At 36.3% G+C, this 27490-nt stretch overlaps 1 protein-coding gene and 1 long non-coding RNA gene across 22 annotated transcripts in view; one reads left to right on the top strand and one right to left on the bottom strand.

The window, feature by feature from the left end:
- The window catches only part of cadm2a (cell adhesion molecule 2a), a 755249-nt gene that overhangs the window by 631383 nt on the left and 96376 nt on the right, over window positions 1-27490 (top strand).
- LOC147842062 (uncharacterized) lies at window positions 9871-11565 on the bottom strand. The gene is made up of 2 exons (XR_015501134.1): window positions 11381-11565; window positions 9871-10268 (listed from the first exon to the last, which is right to left on the bottom strand). It is a non-coding gene; the product is annotated as an uncharacterized LOC147842062 (long non-coding RNA).

Here is a 27490-nt window from a genome sequence, read left to right as displayed (position 1 = left end):
ATATATATATATATATATATATATATATATATATATATATATATATATATATATATATCTTTTAAAACATATTACTGACTTCAAACCTTTAAATATACATGTGCTAACGGATAATTGCAGGTTATGATTCCTTCAAGAGCTGAATTCTTGGGACTTTCTGGCCTTTTTTTGGGAATGCTGTTAGTACACAGTGTGAGTTCAGAGTGTGAGTTTTGGAAAGTTACCTCTCAAACAAGGGGCATAAAGCCCTCGCGTCTTCTCTTCCAGGAAGCAGAGGCACTTGAAAATGATTGAGGGGAACGTCTTGTTACACAGGCCTGAGTCACAGGTTTCTTATTAGAGAAGTGACCCGTCATCTCACAGTATCACTGAGGCAAACAGAGAGAAATATTTGGAATTCATTATTTTCTTACCGTGTGTGCCAAACTGTCACAACCTGTTCCTCAAAAACACGAGCCTAAACTAGCATGCAAAAAAAATCCTCTTCTCTTTACACACACTCAGACAACATTCACACTTCCTGTCTGCTTATTAAGTTGTCATCATGCAGTCCTGCTTATTGGTGTTGTCAGTTATGAAGTAAAAAAGGGAAGAGGGGAGAATTCGGAAGAAGCCTGCTTGTTTTGAACCAAACAGCAACATTTGTCAATTCAATTGTACGTCATGCTATACATTAAACTGGCTGTCATTTATATATTGAGTACTGGTTTTCAAAACTGACCCAAACTAGATACAGTATGTTCCTAATTTAAAAATACGCGGCTAGTTTATCTTAACACCCCATTTTAACACTTACACACATTTTTAACACTTTAAAAATACCAAATTTTTGTATACTTTTGTAAATTTTGTGGTATTGAACACATGAAGAAAGGGAGCTGTAAAAATGGCAGTGAAAGCCCAGACAGCAGCTGAAATCTCTCATTAGTTCTTTAGCAATCCTCTGCCCTTCGTCATTGTAAATGAATATTAGCTGCTTCAGTCCAACATCTACACTATCAGGATGAAGATGAAACCAGTGTGGACATTTCAGAAAGACAATGATCTAAAACACAGCAAGTACAATCTCAAATGCTTTCAGTGAAAGAAAATCAAGTTGTTGAATGGCCCAGCCAGTCACCTAACTTAAATCCAATATAAAATATACATGTAAGAAAAGATTTTATAGACGAGACCCACAGAACCATCAAGATATGTACACTTTGTTGATGTCTGTGAAAAACTCACACCTACGCTGTTAACAATTTCTGTAAATTGCACAGTATTAGCTGTAAAATGAATTGTGTTTTACTGTAGAGCAGTTATACAGTATGATACTGCATTTTAAAGTTGCATTGTGGGAAATATTCTCTTGGGACCATTAAATACAGTATTTTTAATTTACTGTAAATCAAAATACAGTAAAACAAATGAACGTGAAACGTGACAATCACAGAAAGGGATTTTTTTTTTTCTGCCTGAAGTTTCTGCTATATACCCCATCGACTGATTATCACGACTTTGAAATGTTCCAGTGTCCGTGTATCTGTGTTTGCACTTGGTAAACAGCGGTGACTGTCATGGACAATCACAATCATTTCTGTTGAGCAAGTGAACACAATAGCAAATCAGTGGTTTTAGCGGAAAATAGAGTTTTTTTTTTTTTTTGTACTGATTGAATAAACTAGCAATGAATTACAAAGATATATTGTATGAAAATACATTACAGATAAGATAACTGAAGATCACTGTATATTTTACAGTTAAGAAATGTAATACTGTAAATACATATACAGCAAGATAAATGGCACTGTAAGTGTTAATACAGTATTTATGCTGTAATTAGATTTACAGTAAGTTACTTGCCATTTGCTGCCACTAATTTACTGCGAATTTTACAGGAATTTGTTTACAGTGTGAGCAATTTATGTAAATTCATTCTCCATATTGGAAGCTGCCTTGACAAAAAAACTAAAATCCTTTTATATAATGTTTCAGTTCAGTATGTACACCTTTTGTCATTCTACTATTATTTCACATAACTCATTTATCAGTTTTTTTGTTTGTTTTGTTTTATTTGTTTGTAATGTTTGGGATTTTACCAAAATGTGGATCAATTCAATGTCAACAGCTTCTTAAAGAAATGAAAAACAAATTACCATGAAAAAAACATGATGTGTTTAATACTTATTTTCCCCGTTTTGTGAAGTTTATTTATAAACTAATTTCGAGAGGAGCACGTGCTTATGATTGATAGCACCTGGTCCACATTAGCTAACACTGATTTACCAATTACCAATTTACCAAGACGACTCCTTAACCACTATAAATAACCACAGTATCTTACTTCAGTCATCTTCGTCTTGAAGAATTCCCCCTTCCACCCCTACTCCTCCCATTTCCTTGTCAGGGCAGCACGAAGGCCTAGTTGTTAGCAACATGGCCGCACAGCAAGAATGTCACCGGCTCGGACACTCCCTGGCCAGGTCAGCGTTTCTGTGCGGAGTTCGCATGTTCTCCTCGTGTTTGCATGGGTTTTCCCCGGGCTCTCCTGTTTCCTCCCACAGACCAAAAGCATGTAACATGAGTAAATTGCTAAATCTAAATTGACAGTAGACACTTCATAGCATTAATCTACTTCCAACATTATCAAGCAGAGGAGTTCTCGAGACCTACCTGAACTCGGACTCCCCTCTCACCCTGCAAAGGGAGGGAGCCCTGGGCTCGAGGATCTCACAAGTTCAGGGCTCTCTCCCGGGACATGGGACGAGCATGCCAAACAAGCTCCATAATCAATCATCAGCTAAGGGCGAACTCTTATAATATGCTATAAATGTATCATTGTGGTCTTAAATCTATATTTTTTGCTCTACTTTCTGAACAGAGAACTTGTACTTGTACTTGTGTTATGAATGCATTATTGCAAATTAAACTTTTTTACAACTACATTTATGTGTGTGATGAAGAAAAAGTTAGTTTGATTGTTTATCAGACTTCATCTCAAGGTGCCACATTTCTGAAAGTCGTGTTGTGCTAACCATTTAACAGTTATTTAATGCTAATAATTAAAGCTTAATGCATGCTAATTAAAGCTTTAGTTGAAAGCTAGTTGAAAGCAATTCAACTAAACATATCAGAACCCAACAAAAATACACAGAAATGTCTGCAATGTCTTGCAAAGTAAGTGTGTACCGGATGGACAAAATCATATCTGTTTAAATGAAAGTGGCTTTGCTGTGACATCTGAACTTTTGTCGTTATTTAAAATGGTTCCAAACCAGTTGAGTGGCTCATTTTTTCAGATTTTTGTCAAAACATTTCTCTTCCCCTTCTTCCCTTGCTCTCTCTCTCTCTCTCTCTCGTTCTCTGCATCGCTCTATTGAGCTGACATGTCAGTGCATTATGATTGCCTTCCTGTTCTATTAGATTTCTGATGAGTATTTTCAGCTCTTCTAGTGGCATTTCTTATCTCGCCCACAAACAGCAGAAGGAGGTTCACCAGAGCTGTGTCTTATATATTGTGGGTTTTGTCTTCATTTAGATACAGAAATGGAAGGAAGAGTGGAGCCTCTACTTGCTTACATGAAAGTAAGCCTATATCAGTGTCAACATGTGCAGAGACTAATGTTGCTATTTACATTTCATAATTAGAACCTTTCCACATCTAATTTAGCACCTAAAGATGGCAGGCTTTGGCAAAAGGCTCCGGTTAGCCTTTAGCACAAGAGTTCAATCATGTAGAAGGCAGCTATTAGGTACAGCTTATACTGAAACAAATCCATTCCGATGCTGATAAAAAGGTTTTTATCGGTTTAGTTTTAGGTCTAGACATTGTGTTCCTGTTTTGCTGCCTGTATGGAGTTTATTTATACTGATCCTGAAGCCAAATGTGCTTCATCATACTACTGGGCAGCAAAACAGGTTTCTTTATTCTTTATCTTGAAGATGCACAGTGAACTGAATATTGGGTGAAAGTAGTTTTTTTATGTTGTATGTGTTTTTGCTCAATTTATTTTGACATTGGGTTTTCTATTTATTATTTATTTTGGCACCAAAAAAAGAAGACATTTAATTACCCTATTGGTTGTTCCGTTAGTTGGTTGGTTGGTTGGTTGGTTGAGTGAGTGAGTGAGTGGATTGATTGATTGATTGCTTGATTGATTGATTGATTGATTGATTGATTGATTGATTGATTGATTGATTGATTGATTAGTAGGTCGGTCGGTTGGATGAAAGTTGGTTGGTTGGTTGGTTGGTTTGTTGGTGGTTGGCGGGTGGGTGGGTGAGTGGATTGATTGATTGGTTGGTTGGTTGGTTGGTTGGTTGGTTTTTTGGTTTGGGTTGGTTGGTTGGTTGGTTGAGTGAGTGAGTGAGTGAGTGAGTGAGTGAGTGAGTGAGTGAGTGAGTGAGTGAGTGAGTGGATTGATTGATTGATTGATTGATTGATTGATTGATTGATTGATTGATTGATTGATTGATTGATTGATTGATTGATTAGTAGGTCGGTCGGTTGGTTGGAGTTTGGTTGGTTGGTTGGTTGGTTGGTTGGTTTGTTGGTGGTTGTTAGGTGGGTGGTTGGTGGGTGGGTGGGTGGGTGAGTGGATTGATTGATTGGTTGGTTGGTTGGTTGGTTTTTTGATTTGGTTTGGTTTGGTTTGGGTTGGTTGGTTGACTGGTTGGTTGGTGGTTGGTGGGTGGGTGGGTGAGTGGATTGATTGGTTGGTTAGTTGGTTGGTTAGTTGGTTGGTTGGTTTGGTTTGGTTTGGGTTGGGTTGCTTGGTTGGTTGGTTGGTTTTCCGCATTCAGGCACATTGCGTGCCACAGCAAACCAGTCAAATTTATGCTTGTTTATTTTCATAATAAAATTAACATTTATAATAGAACTACACTATATTATAAGTAAGAGTAAAACTATAGTATAAGTAAAGAACAGACTTGTGAGAATTCTATTGGTTAAAACAAAGATTTAAGTGTGAGGAGTTATATTGAGTGATATGAGGTTGGATTGGAACAAAAATATGTTTCGTTCATCTTTTACTCTCACACTTTTAATAATTTCAACTAAATTAATAAATTTTTTATCACAGATATTGTGAAGCTTTAAATCATGTTCTCTAGACGCTCCTCTGTCAGTCACATATTAGGGAGAGTAAAGGTTAAAGCTCTCACGGGTGGTTGAATTTATTCACCCGTTAAAGTACTTATTAAAAGCTTTCTTATTTTCATTTCATGTTTTTATTACAGCAATATTTATATGACAATAAGCTATAAAGTAACTTAAGTGAAGAAAACTGGTTGTACTGTGTGAAATCAGACATCTAGGAACCCCCATACAGCTAAAATGGCATGATCCACTTTTCAATATTTACCCTTAAATTCGAATGAGAGATCAGGTTCCTCCAATCAAAGCTTTGAATCTTTGACTATTTAGGGTCCCCCATTCATAACTGTTAAGTTGTTTTTTTAATAACCTTGTTATAATTTATGCATTTATATTGAGCAGTGAACAGTTTGACAGTTAAATTGTGTAGTGAGACATTACATTTTTTTGATGAAATTCTTAAATATGAACCTTATTACATGATATTATTATTTGATAATTCAGGCACATAACTGTCAAAAATCTGTTAAAAAAATCTAGATCCAAATGAAAACAATGTATTTTTGTTGCTGTTGTTGTTGTTGTTTTTCTGTTTGAAAATAAATTTGCATTTGTTCCTCTTTGTCAACAATGGCTCATGTAAAACATTATTGCTTAATATTGCATTCCTTTAAAACAGTAGACCATCATCTCTCTGTTTATCCAGAGTGTATCCCACCCCTCTTTGTTCAGCATTCATTACCTCGCAATGTATCAGATAATAAACCAGCACTCATTGTATTAGTTTAATGTAAGGGCTTATGAATCATTGCAGCCCATAACTGTCTAAATAAACAGTTCTGGAAATTTATGCAAGTTAGTTTTATTATAATAGTGTCTCAGTGTTAGAAATGTGTTGCTGCTCTTATTACCATAGTCGTTTTAGATTAATTGAATTATGGTCATCGCCGTTTAGGACAGGATTGATTGTTGTGCTTGTGGTTCCAGCACATGGAGCCAAAATCAGGCATAATCTTCTTCGCGGCGTCCCTGAGATGCCGGAGAGCTTCAAAGACGTGACAGTGGGGCTTCACATCTGTTGTCGCAGCATCTGGCACATATCTCTGGAACAAAAGCTGTAGGACTTTTCTTTATTTATCGCAATAGCTTAAAATACCCTGAAGCCAGGTGCACACTGCGAGGATTTGGAAGCGAGAAGCACATTTGAATGCAGGAGTAAATCCTTGAAATTAGCACAACTGTTAACAACATACACAGATGCCAACCAATTAAAGCATTTGCTTCTTATTTGTTTTTGAAGTATCAGTAGGCTCATGCTTTGTGTTTGGGGGGCTAAAGAAGTTTTCTTGAGGATAATGCTTGTAGGCTGCTGTTGAAATGTTTAAAGATGTTAAATAATAGGAATACTAATAAAAAAGATTTTTTTTTAATTAACGGTAAATATTGCTTTTAGCACAACTGCTTTCAATATTCATGTGACTACATATTACATTAAATATACAGTGCCTATAGATAATCCCCATCATATTTGTCATACATATTATCTGTTGACACTGCTGCTTAAACAGACATTTAACTGACTATACGAACTTTGCAAGGACATGTCAACTTACACTAAGCCCAACCCTAACCCCAATCTTACAGTTTACTTATAATCTAATGAGAATTAGTTGGCATGTAGATGCAATGTAACTTAAATTTAACAAACAGACTATCAAAATTAAGTGTGACCACTTTGCCAGCCTTTGAAATGTTTTTGTAGCCAACATCTGGGCTTCTCTACAACTTTTTTCCTGAAAGTCTTTTGAAAGCAGGGTGTAGTCTGAGTAAATGTTTAGGCTTTTGGTCTTATTTCGTTTAGTTTGGTTGGGAAAAAAACTGTTTTTTTTTATGTAATAGGTCAAAATTGTTAGCCCCCCTTCTTAAATTGGATTGTCTTTAGAACAAATCAGTTTAAACAAATCAGTCCAGTGACTTGCCTGATTAACCTAACCAAAGCTAATTGCCTATTAAAAATTATTTACTATCATCATGGGAAAGAATAAATCAATTAGTCATAAAAAATTAAGTATTAAAAGAAGTATGTGTCAGGGTTCTGCCACTCTGGTCTTGTAAATTCTTGTTTTGGTGGCAGAACTCGGACACTACCCATGTCTGGTCCTGTTTCTGTCTCTGTGTGTGCGCGCGCCGTCGTGGGTGTTCGCAGAGGGTGAGCGCTCCTGCTTGATGCGGCCGCGCGCGCGCTCTGCGTCACTCAGACGCGTGCGCTCTTGTACTCGTGTTTCTGTTTTCGTCTGTCAGCAGCGTGGTGTTTCGTTTGTCATGTTTACCTGTGTGTCAATTTACTTTTTGCTTTATAATCCCCCTCATGTTTTCAGTCCTTTGCCAGTTCGTCGTTATTTCCATGTCGTGTGCTATCCAGTCCTGTTTGTCCTGCCAGCCCATCCAAGTTTGTTTGAGTGTTTGTTTTATAGTTATGTTTTTCCCCCTCGGGGTGGTTTTTGTTCTAATTTTGTTTTATTTTTATTATCAATAAATCATCCTGTTTGCACTTGAGTCCTCGCTCCCTCATCCTTCCTGAACCCTGACAGTATGTTTAATTATTTTGTCTCCATTAAAATAAGAAGGAAAATTTTACAAGAAAATTCACAATATAGCTTTTAAATATTCATTCATTTTCTTTTCAGCTTAGTCACTCTATTATTCAGGGGTCACCACAGTGAAATGAACCGCCGACTTATCTATCAAATGTTTTATGCAGTGAATGCCCATCCAGCTGCAACCCATCATGGGGAAACACCCATGCACTCTTATTTACACATGTACACGGATAATTTAGCATACCCAATTCACCTGTATCGCATGTCTTTGGACTGTGGGGGAAACCGGAGCACCTGGAGGAAACCCATGCGAACACAGGGAGAACATGCAAACTCCAAACAGAAATGCCAACTGACCCAGCTAAGGCTTGAACCAGCAACCTTCTTGCCACCGTGCAGCCCTTCTTTTAAATATATATATATATAAAAAAAAAACAACAAAAAAAACATTTTAATACTCCAGATCGGTGTATGTAAATTAAAATTAAGTGGAGTTTTACATACCAATTTTGAGGGGAGCATGTGATCTGACAGCTGGCCTCTCGTCCATAATCAGCAATAATGCAGTCATATTGATTTGAGCTTACAATAAATAGGTCAATCTCACCCTACTGCCTTATCTTCATTTTGGAAGAATCCACCCTTCCACCCTATCTCCTCCTTTTCCCCTCTTTACCAGGGGGAGCTCTCGAGACCTACAGTCAAAATAATTAGCCTCCCAGAATTATTACTATTTAATGGAGAGATTTTTTTTTTCAACACATTTCTAAACATAATAGTTTTATAACTCATGTCTAATAAATGATTTATTTTCTCTTTGCCATGATGACAACACATCATATTTTCGATATTTTTTTCAAGACATTTCTGCATAATGATGGTTTGTTCTGTAGACTAGCGAGAAAATAATATATCCTAAAGAGGCTAATAATTTTTCATCTTAAAATGGTTTTTAAAAAATTCAAAACTGCTTTTATTCTTGCTAAAATAAAACAAATGAGACTATCCTGAAGAAAAAAAATATTATCAGACATACTTTTAAAATTAGCTTGTTCTGTAAAACATCATTTGGAAAATCCTTTAAAAAAATTAAGGGGGGGGGGGGGGGTTGGGGGTAAAATTCTGACTGATCATGGACCCCCTTAAAAGCTTATTGACCAGGTGGAAGCCCTTGGCTCAATTATCTCAGAGCTCAGGGTTTTTTCCTTGGACAGCATGCCAAACCTGCTAATAGCCTTATGCAATATCTAAGAGTAAACTCTTGAAATGATTATTTAAAAGTTATACATAGTATTTTAAAGGGCACCCAGGTTGCCTCTTTTGCCAGATATAATATAAGTGTTTTGTGTCTCCAGAATGTGTATGTAAAGTTTCAGCTCAAAACACCCATCATATTTTTCATTATACCTTTTACTAGATCCTGTTTTATACATCTTTCCACCAGGGGGTTGTTTAGTCATTCTGCGCCTTTAAGGCGAGTCCTCCCTGCCTACCTTTTCTACTTGGCTTTCTGCGTGCCTTAATGGGCTCTATGCACAGCGGCACGTGACGCATTTCCGGTAAAATTTAAGACCCCGAGCCTACTTCCGCCGATCGTACAGTACAGTGCTACAACAGGAGCGCTACTGATAAAAACGAGTAATGTTTTGGACAGTTGTCTTAATGTTTTATGCCATTATAGCCCACTTATATATGTTTATGTCAGCTACATAAATATGACATCTAAACGTTTAAAAGTGTCATTTCAAAGACGTGAGAACAGTACTTGTAGATACCACTGCTGTGTTCAGCAATGCACAGCGTCAAAAATTGAACTCTTACCTTAGTTTCCACACGTTTCCAAAAGACAAAGTCGTGCAGAAGAGGTGGGTTGTTGATATTAAACGTGAGAATTTTACAGAAACAGAAAAAAACAAGAGTGTAGCTGACAATTTCAGTCTAGAAAACTGATCGAGGCTCGAGTGCCAACCGGATGCAGACATTTAAAGAAAGGAGCTTTTATGGCAAATAATAGTTTGTTTTCATTGCCTTTGAAGTAAAAAAAAATGAACATTAATATACATAAACATTTCTTAAGCTACTTTCTAAGTGCAATTTTTAAATTCAGAATAAAGACCTTTATTTTATTCACTGTACATATAAAATATAATTCACTGTATGTAATTTGAAATAAAAATTGTCAAAAAAATGTAACATTTTGAAAAAAATATTTTATTCAGATGAACAGAAAAAATGACATTGAATCAGTTGTTTTCTTGAATCAGGTGCTTCTTCTGTAACTTGTGCATAAAGAGGTATTTGGGCTGATGCGTATTAAATAAATAAATAAATCACCCATCTGTTTCATGGAACTTAACACATAATTGATCCATTCCAAACAATTGTTCATGTGACAACACACATTACACATTTCAGAGTAATGGGCTGTCTGGAAAAGCAAAGCAACCAAATGTTTGCATATCCCACTCTCAGCCACACAAGAGCAGGAGCTATAAACTAGCAGACGATGGCATGGATCTTCTGACGGATGTCCGCTCCAGGATGAAGTAACACATAAAATTTTCTAGCTCTGAATCTCATAATGTTACCTAGAAAACAGAAACAAGAATATTAATAGGTTTTTAAAGAGAGTCATTAAAGGCAGTTCACTCAAAACTGAAAATTCTATTTCCTCATCCTTCACTTGTTCCAAACCTGTTTGAGTTTCTTTCTGATGTTTAACATAAACAAAAATACTTTGAAGAAAGCTGGAAACTTGCAACCACTGATATTCATTGTAGTTCTTTTTCATACTATGGAAGTCAATGGTTACAGGTTTTCAGCTTTCTTCAAAATATCTTCTTTTTAAAGGCATCTGCAGCAATATCATCAGATTAAACTACACAGTAAATAATTAATTTAAATTATTTAAAAGTAGCTCCCTTTAGTCACACTTTAAAATAAGGTTTCATTAATTAATGTATTTGCTCACTATTAAAATAACTATTTAATATTTAATAGTTAACATTGTTAAACTAATTTACTAATGAATAAAAATCCAAAGTCATGGTTGTTAACATTAGCTATTACATTGTGAGTTAACAAGCACAATGAATAAGCATTTGTTCATTAATGTAAAAAACTAATAAATATTGAAATAGACAAATTGATGATGTGAAATTAACTAATGACACCTTATTGTTTTGGGTCACCCTCCCATTTAATTACAGTGTTATCGACTAAATAGAAAGCATGCTATCTACACTGTTACACTGCATCTGTCATCTCCAATGTTTCAGCAATAAATCTCAGCATTGACACAGTGCTATTTGTCTGTTGTGGATGGAACGGCATTGTATTATTTTATTCCTAATATATCTTGATCAATAATCATGCTTACAAGCTAAGACAGCATCTGTGTTTCTGTAATTATCCGAACTGAACAGTGGTGGTCACTTTAGAACAGTAAAAGTATGAATGGGACAGAACTTCTCATGTATGCTGTCCTACTCTCAGCTGGTGAGGAGACTCCGATTTCTTCATAGATCTATCGGTAGTAATGAGCTCTAACTGAGATCTTATTCCTGCCCTGTTTTTACCTGACACTTTGAGACAGAATTACATACACATATGATTATTTTTACTTACGTGATAAAGCTGCAGATGGACGGATCGTAAGAGTATTAACGCTAAAGTTAGCCTTCAGGCTAGCTGAACTTACCTTCATAATTGCACAGGTAGGAAGATGCATACAACTTGAAACCCTTCTCAAGCTTTGCTCTGCGGTGTTGTAGAGCAGATCCGGACAAGCATTTGCACATCGTTGACCATAATTTACTCGCAAACAGCGAGTAAATATTGACGACTCTGCCATAATACTGTTTACCTCCGCTTAAAATCACCCAGACCGGAAGCTGGACCGCGGCCTTAGACAAAACGCGGAAGTAATGCGTGCATATAGCCCATCTCCTCCCTCGGCTGCGTCAGACAACAGACAGACTTAAAGGAAGAAGATTTCACGTAGCGTTTGTGAGAAATACTACAGTAAAAACTTTACCAATGAGTATTTACAAAGTTCCCACATGCACACACACACACACACACACACACACACACACACACACACACACACACACACACACACACACACACACACACACTGACTGACAGCGCCTTTAGCTTCCCACTCTTTTTGCACGCATATGTGACAGGATGCAGCTTAATCTCCGCTGCTGTATGGATATCTGTTATGTTTATGTACAAAATAAATCTGATTTAACATCTACAAACCGGGATTGAAGCGTTTTCCTTTATAATTATTCTGACACAGAGCTGTGCTGATGAAGTAAAGCTGCAGTAAATCGCTGTACTTCATTACACATGTGCACTGTTTTAAAACATTTTAAACATGTGAAACTTACTCTTGATCACATTTGATGACGATGGATCTGAACAGAGCTTTTATTCCCGGTTGCTTTGCGCATGTCTGGTCTTGTTGACATGATTATACACGTGACTACCGGTACATGTTAATGCAGCTGTCAATCAATTCGGTGGGCGGGGGCACCGCACTCCTACGTCAAGTTGCGGTCGGTCTGAAAACCGATCCAGTTGGTCCACCGTTTTTATGTTGTTAAATTGAAAGAAAAGGACTGGGTGTGTTTGTATCAGCCTAATACGATGGTCTATACACTATATATACACACATGTCTGTCCAAACAGCTTGAAAAGTAGATTTTTCACCATAGGTGCCCTTTAAAGCTAGTTTGCATAGTTCTAGATTTTTATTATAATATTTATAGATCTTTAGATGTAACACACATTACTTGCAAACCTATATTCCACAACCACATAAAGATATGTCCTCAGAAGACCGTCCTCAGCCTATACTTCATCTTTGCTCACATTGTCTCAGTCTTTTGGGATCAGCGCACTTGCAAATATTGAGTTCCCCAAACCAAAAAGTAAAAGAGAGAGAGAGAGACGTGGGCATATCTTCTCAAGCATATTGTCTCCAGAGAAGAGACTGCAAAAAGAATCTTTTTTTTTTTTTTTTACTGCGCATGTCCCCTGAATGTCAAATACCACTGTTATGGAAGCGACCAGAAGGAGATTGTGTGTTTGCTGTGCTCGACACACAGACAAAGATAATGAAAAGTTTTCCGGTCTTTTCCATTACCCCGGCAGAGAGAGGGGGGAAATGAGATACGCACTTTCGTGACATCCAAATGTTATAGTGTGTGAAATGGGGTCTGTAGCCAGGTGATGGAATTCATAATGTTTTTTCAGAGTAAGAATGTGTGTGTGTGTGTGTGTGTGTGTGTGCGTGTGTGTGTGTGTGTGTGTGCGTGTGCGTGTGCGTGTGTGTGTGTGTACATTTCAGGTGGCAGATGATGTTCTGTGATAACAGAGGTATGAAAATCCCTTTTGGCTTTGTTCAGTCTCCCTGTGAAGTTGGAGTCTCTCTGGTCACTTGTAAGATGCCCTGAGGCCCGAATGTCATCACATCCCTCTGCCCTCTGAGTCGCATTCACAAAAAGAACAGAGTGAAATACTGCAGCATTTAACGGCTGACAGCCAAGTTAAAAAGCCAGAGTCTGGGACTGCTTGGCGGAGACTGGGGAACAGTGCTGATGAAGAGGGTACAGCAGAAGAGATTTGACATTAAAGCCCTATTCATGAGAAGTGACAGTCATGGACTCCAGCTCTCAGATGGAGTGGAGGCTGTTCTAGACCTTGTCAATTATATTCAGTAATAACACAGACGAGCCTGATCTCTTTGTAGTGAAAAGCGAGCCTCAAGGAAACGAAATGAAAGTCTGCATTTCGCTAGTGCATGGGTTTGGCAAGTCAGCTCTGAGGGTGTTAAAATAAGTCAGCTAATTGTTTTAGTAACAATGTTTTCTTTACGCAAACTATTGTTTAGATTAAAAAAATGCTGCCATGAAGATTATTGCTAATAAGCTACTTACGATTTATTCAGTACTTTATCTAAGTTGAATTTTAAGGATGAAATTAAAACGATCAACTTAGAAACAAAAGGATGTAAAATTGTCATCACCAATAACCAGTGTGCTGATATGTAATGACACTGCACTTCCAGTGTCCTGAGTTTGAGTCTCAGCTTGTAGACCTTTCCTGATCCCACCCCCTCCCTCACTCTCTCCAGCTTCACTTCTTTCCTAGCTACTGTCCTTTCATAATAAAAACAAAACAATAAAAACAATTCTTAAAAAAGGATGTTAAAATGTTTCATTTTCATTTATTTTATTTTGTGGAACAAACATTGTGTCACGATAACCTGCGATCATTCTCCATAGATTGGTTCTCACACAACAAACAATGGACTACACTTCCGCCTTTTCCTGGACTACATATTCATACATGCACTTCTCCCAGACACACATGCTCACTCATCTAGACTGATTACATTCTCACCACCTGAGCCTTGTCAGAGACCGATTGCATTCACTACTTAAGCCACTCATTCACCCATCCAGTTTGCAGAGTCTTGTTGATCTGATGATAACATTACAATGCGGTTTCCCTGTCTTGTTTTCCCGTGTTTCTACCCAGCCTTGTTTATCCTTGTTCTCCTGTTTAGCCGCCTACCTTACGACCTATTGCCTGTTATACGACTACGATTCTGGATTGTCCACATATACCCGTTTGTGCCTGTTTTGACCATTGCTTGCCTGACGCCGAATAAACCTGCATTTTGGGTCTTACCTCCAGTTGTCTCTGTCACTCATCTGTCGTTACACATTGTGTGGTTCTAAATACTTTAAATTTTTGTATAGTTTATATAATTTACAGTGATGGACAAAAATTAATTATGATTAATCACATCCAAAATAAAGGTTTGTTTGGACATATATTTTAAAATTTAAATCAGCCGCAGAATTCAAACGCATATGTGTTACTCTTGACCATTCACAGAGAAATCTCATTATATTTTTTAAGTCAGTTGCGGGCCAGAGAGAGAAGGAGGAAGGGCCAGGCACTTTGATATATATATATATGTGTGTGTGTGTGTGTGTGTGTGTGTATGTATGTATGTATGTATGTATGTATGTATGTATGTATATATATATATATATATATATATATATATATATATATATATATATATATATATATATATATATATATATATATTTATATATATATATATATATATATATATATATATATATATATATATATATATTTATATATATATATATATATATATATATATATATATATATATTCTTATATATGTGTGTATGTGTGTGTGTGTGTGTGTGTGTGTGTGTTTGTGTGTATGTATGTATGTATGTATATATATATATATATATATATATATATATATATATATATATATATATATATATATATGTATATATATATATATATATATATATATATATATATATATATATATATATATATATATATATATATATATATATATACTTTTTACATTTTAAATGCTTATATTATTTGTAATGGTAAATGTTATAATGTATTAACCTTTGTTACACTAATATTAAAACAAAAGAGCCAAAGCTGAGTAGAGACAGTTACATTTAAGACGCTGCATAAAATACTATAAAATGATTATATTTTCATATTTTGTAGATTATGAAAATGACATTTCCACATGAGAAACTTTGTTCATATTGCAATACATTTTAAACTTTTTATTAATTCTTATTTAACGCTGACTGAATTCTAAAACAGGATACTGTCAGGCTTACATTCACTTACCACAAACAAAACCACACCACAAATTTAATGCATTTTCTTGCCACTTTTTGATTGACAAGATATAATCCGCTCTGATCATTGCCTTGGTACTTTGGTGCATCTCTGATGATAACATGATAACACAAAGCATTTGAGACTTTGCTATTTTTAGACAAAACTTTTTAGAGTTAGTTGAAAATCAATTCAATCAGATTGCCTTTCATAGAATAAACTGAGCCATTTGCTCATGTGGTAAAAGCTTTGCTCATTTGAAAAAAAGCTTTAGTGGACACATATATTTATATAAGGGGTGGCATGGTGGCTTAATGGTTAGCACTGTAGCCTCGCAGCAAGAAGGTTGCTGGTTTGAGTCTCGGCTGGACCAGTTGGCAATTTTGTCCGGAGATTGCATGCTCTGACCGTGTTCGCATGGGTTTCCTCCAGGTGCTCCAGTTTCCCCAACAGTCCAAAGACATGCGGTATAGGTGAATTGGATAACTTAATTTGGCTATAGTTTATGAGTGTGTGTGTGTGTGTGTGTGTGTGTGAATGTTAGAGTGTATGGGTGTTTCCCAGTACTGGGTTGTGGCTGGGAGGGCATCCGCTGCATAAAACATATGCCAGAATAGTTGGCGGTTGATTCTGTTGTAGCGACCCTTGACTTATAAGAGAGTAAGCTGAAGAATGAATATATGAATTAATCAATATATTTATATATAGGAACTGTCGTTTCATAATAATCAATAACACAGACCAAAGAATCTTTGTAGAATCAGTGTAAAACATGGTAATGCTGTAATGTTATTAAGATTCTATTAGGTTATACTCCTGAAAAGTCAGACCTGATATGGTATTGATTACAGCTTAGCTCTCCCTACAGTCTGCTGAAGTGACTAATAGGGCTTGCTTTAAAAGCTACATTTTTATGAGCGTTTGCCGTGACATAGTTTCATCACAGGTTATTTGAGAAATTTGCCTCCATTTTGCTCGTTTGATGTCAGCAGCGAGGTTTGCGTTTGAAACGCTTGCTCGGAGGAAAATTATTTTTGACATTTTTTCTCTGTGCCGCTCCTGTAACGGAACAAAGGTTGTTTGAATTTCAAATGAAGCTACCCCTAAAGTACACGATTCTGTCCTTATTCCATCAATCAGAAATGTGGGAATTTAGAGTTCATGCTTAATGCTAATGAGCAGCGGGCTCGTGCGATTGCTTTTGGAAATCAAGCGCAAAAGCGTCACCTTACAAATGTCCACAGGTTTCTTCAGGCATTGTTATTCTGTCTCCCTATTGTCCATATATTTTGATCGACTTATTTAATGAAATTCATGAGCCCACGCTGCGCTCGCTTTGCATCTTTGGGACTTTTTCACCTGCACCAATGTGGCCACGTTAAATCAAACACCCTGAGCTGAATTACTTTTTAATAGTCACATTTTGGGGCTCATATTTGGCTACAGTCATTCATCCTCAATTTCAGCTCACATTACCCTCCATTATGCCATCAAAATTACATTTCTTGATTATTTTATGCACAGCACATGCAGACGAAGAGTGTTTTTCTCTCACTGTTCCCATTTTAGGGATTGTATTTATTTATCTCCTGTTTTTTATCATTATTATTATCAATATAGTTTTTCTGTAATCATCATAATGTGCTGCTGTCAGTATTAGCATCTGCCATTCACCTGCGATAGCGCAGGTTACCATCTACAGTCTGGCCTTAATTAGCTCCTTAAAAAGCAAAATGCCATCACACACCTAATTGCTTCTGTTATGCGTTCATTAAAAATGCTCAACAGAGCACGATATTGAAAAAATAATTGCAAAGGTTAGCAGGAGCATTTGTTATCAACGGTGTTAGCGGTGTTGGATCATTCGCAGTATTTTCTCTTGGAACGTAGCCATCTAGATTTAATGCGCACTTGTAAACAAACACGGGTAAACAAAGCGGCCTGGTGAAAAAGGTAGTGGCTTGCAGAATGTCCTGCTCTTCCCTATTAAATCAGCAGTGCATTGGGATCCAGGGCTGCTTAGTCTGTTCATGTGCTGAATATTACATTTGGCAGAGTAAAGGCAGGTGCTTTTAAAGCTTGAAATTAAGTTAAATGGTAATGTTTTAGGCATATTGTGTCATTAATAACTGGTTCATTTACATTACAGAAGTCTGAGGTCTGTGAGATGTATTTTTTTTAAGTTTAACAATATAACTGCAGAAGAATTTTAAACATTTTTTACATTTTATAACATAATAACTTTGTAGAAATAAAACTCTTAAAAATATAACTTTAGTATCCTTAAATGTGTATTTTATTCTAACATTCATTCATTCATTTTCTTGTCGGCTTAGTCCCTTTATTAATCTGGGGTCGCCACAGTGGAATGAACCGCCAACTTATCCAGCAAGTTTTTACACAGCCGATGCCTTTCCAGCCGCAACCCATCTCAGGAAAATTTTATTCTAACAGTGTTGTTTTATGAAATTTACAAAACACAAAAGATTTCTGAGTATTTCTACCTTGAGTGGTCATGTGGTCAGATTGACAGCATGTATCTTAGCATCCACTACTTTTCCTGTGCATTTGAATGAGAAAAATTAGTTTTTGTGTGAAAATGACTTCATACGTATGTCTTTCAAACTTTCAAAATAACTTTTTTTCGGAGGTTAAATGAAGTTAGCTTTACGTAAACTGTTGCATTTTAAGGTACATATACTGTACACCTGTCCAACTGCTCATTAATGCAAATTTTTAATCAGCCAATCACATGGCAGCAACTAAATTAATATAGTCATGTAGACATGGTTAAGACGTTCTGCTGCAGTTCAAACTAAGCATCGGAATGGAGACTAAAGCTGATTGTGACTCTGAGGGCCCTATCATACACCCGACCCAATGTGGCGCAAGGCACGACGCAATTGTTGTTTACTAGTTTCAGCATGGCGCAAGAGTCGTTTTGACGTTTTGCACCATGCTGTTGATAGATTTTTCAATAGATACAAAAAATAGATAGATTCAAAGCCAGTCTATTGTCCAGCAGACTGCGTTAGTTGTGCGATTACATAATGCTTAATACACACAAGATGTAGAGCAAAACTAAATATTTTTACATATGAAAAAGAATTAAAATATTAAGGATACATATAGGATATAATAAGGATATATATAGGATATAAATATAAAGGATTAAAATATAACAATACATATTATTTTCTAGCCTACATAAATATAAAAACCATACTTTCATGCCTTCTTCATCTCGAGAGGCTTTTTTCAGTTTATTCATAACAATTTGCTTTTGTATAATATTATTATTAGCAGTATTATTTATTATATCCATTTTGATATTTGTTTTATTAAAAACAAGCTTAGATTTGCCCACCTGTCAGGTTTCAGACCATATGGGGCACAGCATGTGTTTTAGGATATAGTTTGATCAAACTTCATTTTTATTGTTCATTTATTAATTTGCTGAAAATTACAACTGGATTTAGAAATAGTTTTGAAACAAATCTTTGCGCGTAACAAACTAAATTGATTATTTATAGGCTAATTGATGTCTGTGCATACAAGGTTTCCATATTTATTAGCGCGAAAGTGAAGGTAGATAATGAGAGGCCTTATCTCTTATTCTTGCGCTGCAGATGCTCTGTTGAACTGTTTTCTTGCTAGTGAAGCTTTTAGTTTTTCCACTTACAAAGTCATCATGTAAATAGCAAATGCACTATGGCACAACGCAACTGGCTCTTAAAGGGAATGGGAGATGCGACTCTGATTGGTTTATTCTCAAAACACACTTATAACTCATTAAGAAAATAAGGTCAACCCTTTTAGACCATGCGCCACAGCTCAAAGCAGATTTTTCCGTCCTTATATTAGCAAAAGTGGATTCTGACACGCCCTGAATGCCTTTGCACCCTGCGCTTTGCACTTTGAGCATGGATCGTCAAAATTGAGCCCTAAATGTGGTATTGTTGTTGGTGCCACACAGGCTGGTCTGAGTATTTCAGAAACTGTCGATCTACTGATATTTTCACACACAACTATCTCTAAAATTTACAGAAAATGGTCAGAGAAAGAGAAAATATCCAGTGAGCGGCAGTTCTGTGGGCACAAATTGTCAGAGGACAATGGCCAGACTGGTTTGAGCTGATAGAAAGGCAACAGTAACTCAAATAACCACTCATTACAACTGGGGTGTGCAGAAGAGCATCCTAAGTACCAATTGAGCATCGTGGTAATGTCATAACCTACCTTAGTGTTGTGCTGACCATGTCCAACCCTATATGACCTCAGTGTACCCATCTTCTGATGGCTACTTCTTGCAGGATAATGCATCATAATGCGTAAATCATCTCAGACGGATTTTTTTGAACATGACAAGAAGTCTAATGTACTCAAATGCCCTCCACAGTCAGCAGATCTCAATCCAATAGAGCACCTTTGGTATGAAGTGGAATGAGAAATTTGCATCATGGATGTGCAGCCGACAAATCTGAAGCAACCGTGTGATGCTATCATGTCAATATAGACCAAAATCTCTGAGAAAGTCTCTTTTCAGTACCTTGTTGAATCTATGCCACAAAGGATTAAGGCAGTTCTGAAGGTAAAAGGGGGTAGTAAGGTGTAAGGTAGTAAGGCATACCTAATAAAGTGGCTGGTGAGTGTATATATATATACACTATATAAGTCTCAAGATGGAAGCAAAACTGTTCCTCTTAAATGTTCTATAGATCTTTTATTTTAGTTTTATATTCAGCTGTGACCTTTTGAATAACGCTGAATTGAATTAAAGGCTTCTATTTGTCTAACGTAGCCGAGTCTGTGTCACAGTGACCTGATGAAAAGACTATTTTCTGGGTCAGAAAAATGGTCATGTTCACTTTCTCAGTCTTTGTCCCCATCTAAGCACAACTGACCTTCAAAGCTGCATGGGAAAGGTGAAAGAGAGAAGAAAAAGTGAAAGACTGAAAGAGCAGGGCACTGTTTACCTTTTCTCTTTCCTCTTCTGGCCATGTCAGGGGTAGCAGATCAGTAAGGCCTGAATCCCAGAGAGCCGCCTGCCTCACAGCCGCTGTACCGCTGCTGCTAATTACCCATAAGGCCCTTTGCTCAGGACTCTGATGTCTTTCTGTGGCCATGGCAACTGTGGCTGAGAAGCTGTTTTAGGATGATGCAAAGACAGTTCTATGTGTGTAGGTTTTTCTATCAAAGACTTAAGCGCATGAAATATGAATTATCCAAATAATTACATATGCACAGTTGCCACATTCTCATGAGATTCCAGCAACCTGTTTTTGTAGATTTGTGCATGTGTGTGTGTTTGTGTGTGTTTGTGTGGCTGCTCGTTGGCTTCTTTTTTGTTTGTTTTGGTTTTGTTCTTTGTTTCCTTGCATCCTACTCTCTTTTCCACTTGCTTTTGTTCTGCAGTAAACCTTGCATTCGTTAGTAAGCTTATGAAACTCAAATTTCCAAGCACTTAATAACTGCCACTGCTCTGACAAAACTTTACTGACAGAAATAGCTGTTCCTTGTTAAAAAAATATTCCCAGGTCAGAGGAGGTTAAAGGGATAGTTCTTCCAAAAATGATCACCGTTTACTCACACTCAAGTGGATCACAACTTATGAATTCCTATCTTCTAACAAAAACAAAACACAAGATATTTTGAAGAATGTTGGGGAAAACAGCCATTGACATTCACAGTAGGAAAAAAAAATAGTATGGAAGTCAATGATGTTTTTCTGTCCTCGTCATTCTTTGTCATATCTTCCTTTTTGTTCTAAGTGGAGGATAATTGAATGATGACAATTTTTTATTTTTAAATGAACAATGTGGTGCGGATCCAAATGCAGGTTTATTATGAGAATGGTCAGGCAGGCAACAGTCAGCAAGGTCAAACAGGTACATACAGGTAATTCAGAGTCGTGGTCATAAACAGGCAGATGGTCAAAAGGCAGGCAGCGGACAGGTATAAACAATAAAACAAAGTGAGGGTCAAACACGGCAAGACAAGGCAAATTAAACAAATCGTAATGTTTACAGTACAATTTAACAAGACTCGGCAACTGGTGTGTGTCTGCGCTGCTTCTAAAGTCCATGTAATCAATTCTAAACAGCTTCAGCTTTGTGTTTGCAATCAGCAGGAAAACCGGATCAGGTGTGATTGTGTGGTGCATGACATGATTGACAGATACCTCGATCTACAAGCGTGGATTGCTGGTGATTGTGAAACCTTTAGGCTTAATCAACAGCATATTGATTACCACACACACACACACACACACACACACACACACACACACATAGAATTTCCGCTTGTTCCTAATTTTCCTCAGTCTTGTAAATGTAACTAGTCTTAGTAGTGTAATCCAATTAATACATTTTTGGTGAGAAATGGGATATTAAAGTGTCCATTGGAATCTCACCTGAAGTTGTATGCTCTGTTAACACCAGACATGGAATGCACAAATAGATTGTGCTATTTGTGCGTAATTAGCTGTGTGAGTTTTTACTCACTTCATTTGCATGTCAAATTTGCTTCATTCTTGTGTCAAATTCCCTTCACAATAGACTTCTCTTCAAATTCGCGTCATGGGCAGGGCTTCTGTCCACCCGGTGACTCTAGCTCCATTGTTAAATGGCTAACATAGATTTTATTGAGAGAATTGCTGTGCTTTTTGTGCTTTAGGAAGGCTAAAAAACAGCATATATTCGTTCGGCGCGATCCTTTCAGAGGTGCACCCAGCTCTGTAAGTTCATCAACTCCTCCAAAAACTATATTTGGCTGATGGAGGCTTTCAGCGGTGCTTCATACTGAGCTGAGCACAGTTTGATGAGCTGTTAGCAAAAGGATTTCCACTCAGGACACCGACAACAGGCACTGTCACAATCACTCCCCAACAAGAGTAAGCTCATGATTGGTTAACGCGGTGCGAATGTCTGCTGAAGTTCTGATTTTCAAACTCGAGCGATTTGTGTGAAACACGTATTGACTTAACATGTAAATCTATATAGTAGGGAAGAATACAATTTCAATTTCTGAATAGCTTTTCTGGCCCATTTCCACTAAGTGGTACGGTACGGTATGGTATGGTATGGTACAGGTCACCTGTATCAGGCTTGCGTTTCTACTGACAAAAGGGTACCAATGGGTACAATGGTGGGCGTGGTGTATGGCAGAAAGTTTCAGTTGAAGTCATTCACGCTCAAGGAAATTTCAAAGTAAAGCTGTACAGGTCGTTATATTAGAAGCACTTCTCACAAAACAGATGCTTTATACACATCAATACTTTTGTATAAATGTTAATTACTAACTTCTCTATGAACATGATTTGATTATAGCTGCAAATCAATTAGCGCAAAATAGTCTACTGTAACGGCTGCAATTATATAAAATAAATAAATAAATGCAACGTATATGAACACATACAGACCTTTTATAGTCTACAAAAACTACACACAGCAAACATTTAGTCCTTATTTGGGTTTAAAAACAACACGCAACATGTAGTCCACAGTCAGTGCAAACCTCTCATCTGTATCTTTTATAAATCTTCAACAGCACATGTAACCTCTTGTTAGAAAGTCCTGCTCACCAGGCTCTAGTGAGACTTACAGTAAACCAATAATGTTCCGCTGCACGTCTAGCTCGTAAATAGCTGTGTGAACATTTTGAGTTTGTTCTCGCTTCATTTGCATGTCAAATTTGCTTTATTCATGCGTCAAATTCTCTTAACAATAAACTTCACTTCACTTCGAATTCGCTTCATGGGCAGGGCTTCTGTCTACCTGGTGACTCTAGCTTCATTGCTAAATGGCTAACATAAATTTTATTGAGAGAACAGCTGTGCTTTATGTGCTTTAAGAAGGCTGAAAACAGCATATATTCGTTTGGTGCCATGTCGTGCTAGGTATTCTTTGGAAAGGGTACCCAAATTGTGGTACAGTACTGTTCACTTTTAGGTTCCTTCAGAAATGGCTATAAAAGCATACCGAACTGTATGTACCATAACATAACATACCATTCAGTGGAAACGGGCCATTAGTGTGTGTAGATGAGTAATTATTACTTTAAAAACTGAACACAGTGGAAGTGAATGGGGCCATTTCAAAAAGGTTGCAGTATTTGTTTTATTGATGTAAACAACAAGATGTTCTAACCTTTAAAATATAGAAGTTGCTACCAACAGTAGACACTCAAGATGTATTCGATTTTACACTGTTGCCATGGCAACATTTCATCTTTTTAAATGATGAGAACAAATGTATCTCCGATAATATACAGATTTTACTGTGACAGAAAAATTAAGTGCTTCTTTTAAATGATTAAACATCACATTTCTGCTTTTGAGTACAAAACCCCCGCCAATTTACAATTTTTTAAATTCCCTCCATCACACCTTTTTTCTGAATTTTTAAGGTAATACAACAAATGCTACTGATAGGGATTAACTTGACTTGAAAGCAGTATATATCTTTAAGTTTGTGGATTATAGAAAAACAGCATTTGTGCTTTAAATCTCCATCCTCTTTAAGTGCTATCCAGGAAATTTGGAATAAGCATGTGTGTATGTTAAAGAGCTTGTTCTGTTCATTTTCCTGTATGCTTGTGTATTTTTATAGGAGCTTTGTGAAAGGTTCAGCATCCGTATGAATAATTTTTCACAGGTTCAACTTTTTGTATGAATAATGTATTGGAATTGCATGAGGTATTAGCCATTATAGTCCATGTTTAATACTTATTGTGTGTGTTTGAGAGATATGTGCTATCAATGCGATTTGTTTACACAAATGCCTGCTAGCACTTCACAGGCAGGTTTGGCATTCATGAATTCTGAGTGATTCAGAGCGAGCAACATTCTCTCTGACTCACATTCTCTCTCTCTCTCTTTCCTCTGTATGCGCATAACGTTGTTTATTGAGAAACAATTGCTCGGTTGCTGTAAGTGTAGCCTCGCTGAGTGGCATGTAATTTCTCAGTTTTCTACATGCATGAGCAGATGAAAATGTTTTCCGAAATGGGCTGTTTTGAAACGATAGACGCTCTCCACCACTGTGGTCTCAGAATTGAGGCTGTTGTTATATTTCAAGTGTCCATTTTCATCCTAAATACTTGTAGTAAAACTTCAGCTCTGTGTGTAGATGTAATGCACATCATTTTTTTTTTTTTTTGCATCATTCTGTGATATTTTGTAAATTTTATTAAAGGAACAGTTTATCCAAAACTGAGAATTCCCTCATTATTTACTCACCCAAGTAATCTTCCTGTTAAACACCAAAGAAGATTTTCTGAAGAAAGCTGTAAACTGTTAACCATTTATTGACTTCCATAGTATTTGTTTTTCCTACTATGGAAGTCAGTGGTTACAGTTTTATAGATTTCTTCGGCATATCTTCTTTGGTGTTGAACAGGAAGATTATTTAAGGGTGAGTACATAATAAGTGAATTCTCAGTTTTGGATAAACTCTCCCTAAAAACAGCAATATCTCTGCAATTCCTCCATTTTAAAGTGAAAGCGATCAGCTGTTTATTGGACCTTATTGCTGTCATTATGGCAAGCAGCTGCTTTGTTTTTATTATTTTATTTATTTATTTATCTTAACAGCACATTAAAGCTGAGATACAACCTATAATACGATGATACAACACTTACTACCCCAAGACTGGTGATCTTCAGCACTTTTAATAGTCTATTTTACAGACTTAATGTATATATTTTAAGCATACTTGTTTAGTCACTTTTAGACTAAATTACTTTAAATCACTTTAATTTAATAGTTTACGTGTTGGCAAAATATAAATTGGATGTTTATAACAGACTAACAGTACACTTTTTTTTTTTTGCAATATTATATGTTATAATAGCATAGTATTTTTCTTCTAGTGTTGTCTGTTGAAAGACTAATAAAGCATTATGTAAATAGCCACAAGGGATGGAGTCAAAGGAACTTGGGCATTTACAACTGGCCCAGATCTACTGGGCTGTTAGACCACCTCGGTGATACTGTTTAAAGAAACACATAAAGATTTGGGACCTCTTTAGGGTGAGGTAAATAATGAGTACATTTACATTTTGGGTGAACTGTCCATTTAAATGTATGATGCTGGTATTTATTATGGTATTATTCATTTCATCAATAGTTGTAAACAGGAAATGTTTAGAATATACTGTTAATGTATTGATGTTTGGGATGTGTAAAATTTAATAATTTAATAACTTTATGGTGTGTATGTATAAATGAAGGAATGGCATACGGCATTGGGGCAACTAGTAAGTTAGTAGTTAATAACTGAAATGTTATTTTTGGGTGATCTATCGTTTAAACATCCATGAAACCTTTTTCATTACCAAAAGTACTATTTTTAATGCATTTTAATGGCATTTTATGTAATTTAAGGAAAATAAATAGTCATTAAAAATAAATGTAATACTACATAATTTATATAAAGACATTCGGATCAGTTCAGACTTAATGACCCAATTCAGAGGTCCCAAATCTCATAACCAAAGCACTGTTAACAAATTTCTAATTAATCATCATTTTAACAATTTAAAGGCGTGAATTGTGTATTTGCAGCAGGCAGCAGATGTTGCACTGCAGAGCTTACAGCTTCAGTCAAAGATCATTAAGCTTCTGCAATTTTTTATTATTTTTTTTTTTATTAAAGAGATTGAGCAGATCACTGTGACTTGTATACCTGCTTCCAGTGGGTGCAGTTGTTCACTTGTGATTTCTATTCTGGCGTTCCTTCATTAAATTTCTCATAACTCAAAATAATCAGGCTTTAATTAGTTAACTAGCCTTTTTAAGTTATACTAATATGTCCAAAGCACTAGTGCATGGATGATGCTATGGCACAGATGATGGGATTGCATTTTTGTCCATCTGGCTCTTCAACTCATTGACTTCACTGAACGTTCAACACAATCCTACCCCAGACTCCAGTTAACAAATAAACTTCACTTAGACTAAGCACCTCAGTCAAGAGCTGAATCCTTCCTGGGACCAATTTACACATTCATTTCATGGGTGATTCTACAACATTTCCCATTTTTGTCCCTTGTACGCATTACTGTACAAAAGTTTGCAAATAATATATTTTTTTAATTGCACATTACATTGACAATAAAGACATTTAAACACATTTCATGATCCCTATGAACCGAGAAACTAAAAAACCCTTAATCTTTTGACATTTCAGAGCACATAGTACCATAGAGTTTACTTCTAACGAGCTGGTAATCGGATTTAGGAAACAGACAGAGGCAACTAAAGTTCTCAAAGACAATTGATATTAACCCTTAACACATTTATACATTTTCCATCCATATAAAATAAACCATTTTACCTACAATTTACTAAAAATATTCAGGCATTTTAAACATTAAATTACCAGGGTAATCCATGGGCCTTTATTACGACTCCATCCTTGTCCCCATCTGCTTCACGACTGCCGGCCTGCTAGTGCTGTGAGGGAGGAAAAGAAAAAAGTTAGGCGGGAAATTCAAATGTTTTATAGGAAGTTGAAACTCAGACGTTTACGACATAATGATAATAATAATTTCCTGGCTTTACAAAATACTCCAAAAATAAAATGGCAACCCAGCAGAGCTTACATTTGTATTTTACCATTAACCTACCTGTGTAATGTCATTCTAATGAACCTTTTCTTGAATCTCTTCCCGCCTGCTTTACTGCCAGCTCCCAGCTTTGTGCTGCTGCTGAAGTGAAACAGAAAAATAACATTAAAATAGCGTGTATATCAATTAAGAAGAATGTGCAGTATACTTAAATATCTACTTACTTATTTAACTAAAAGAAATATTCAAAAAGTAACTCATGTAAACATCTTAATCATATTATTGTCTTATTTAGATTAAAGCAAATTCAATTACTGGTGTCCATGTAAACGTAGTCAATTATTTCAAAATTATGATGTTTTCATGTAAAAATCTTGATAACTTTATACTTAGGCCTCAAACAACACAACGAAATACAAAACCTAGGTGGTTTCTGAGCCCTTTAAAATGTTACATATGCCACTATGTCTTTTGAACTTTCCGTTTCTGAAAAACAGCATCACAGTGTCCCCTATTTAG

Source organism: Danio rerio, chromosome 10 (assembly GCF_052040795.2).
Source record: "Danio rerio strain M-AB ecotype USA chromosome 10, GRCz13ab, whole genome shotgun sequence".
Classification (NCBI taxonomy): domain Eukaryota; kingdom Metazoa; phylum Chordata; class Actinopteri; order Cypriniformes; family Danionidae; genus Danio; species Danio rerio.
This window is presented reverse-complemented; position numbering and strand designations above follow the sequence as displayed.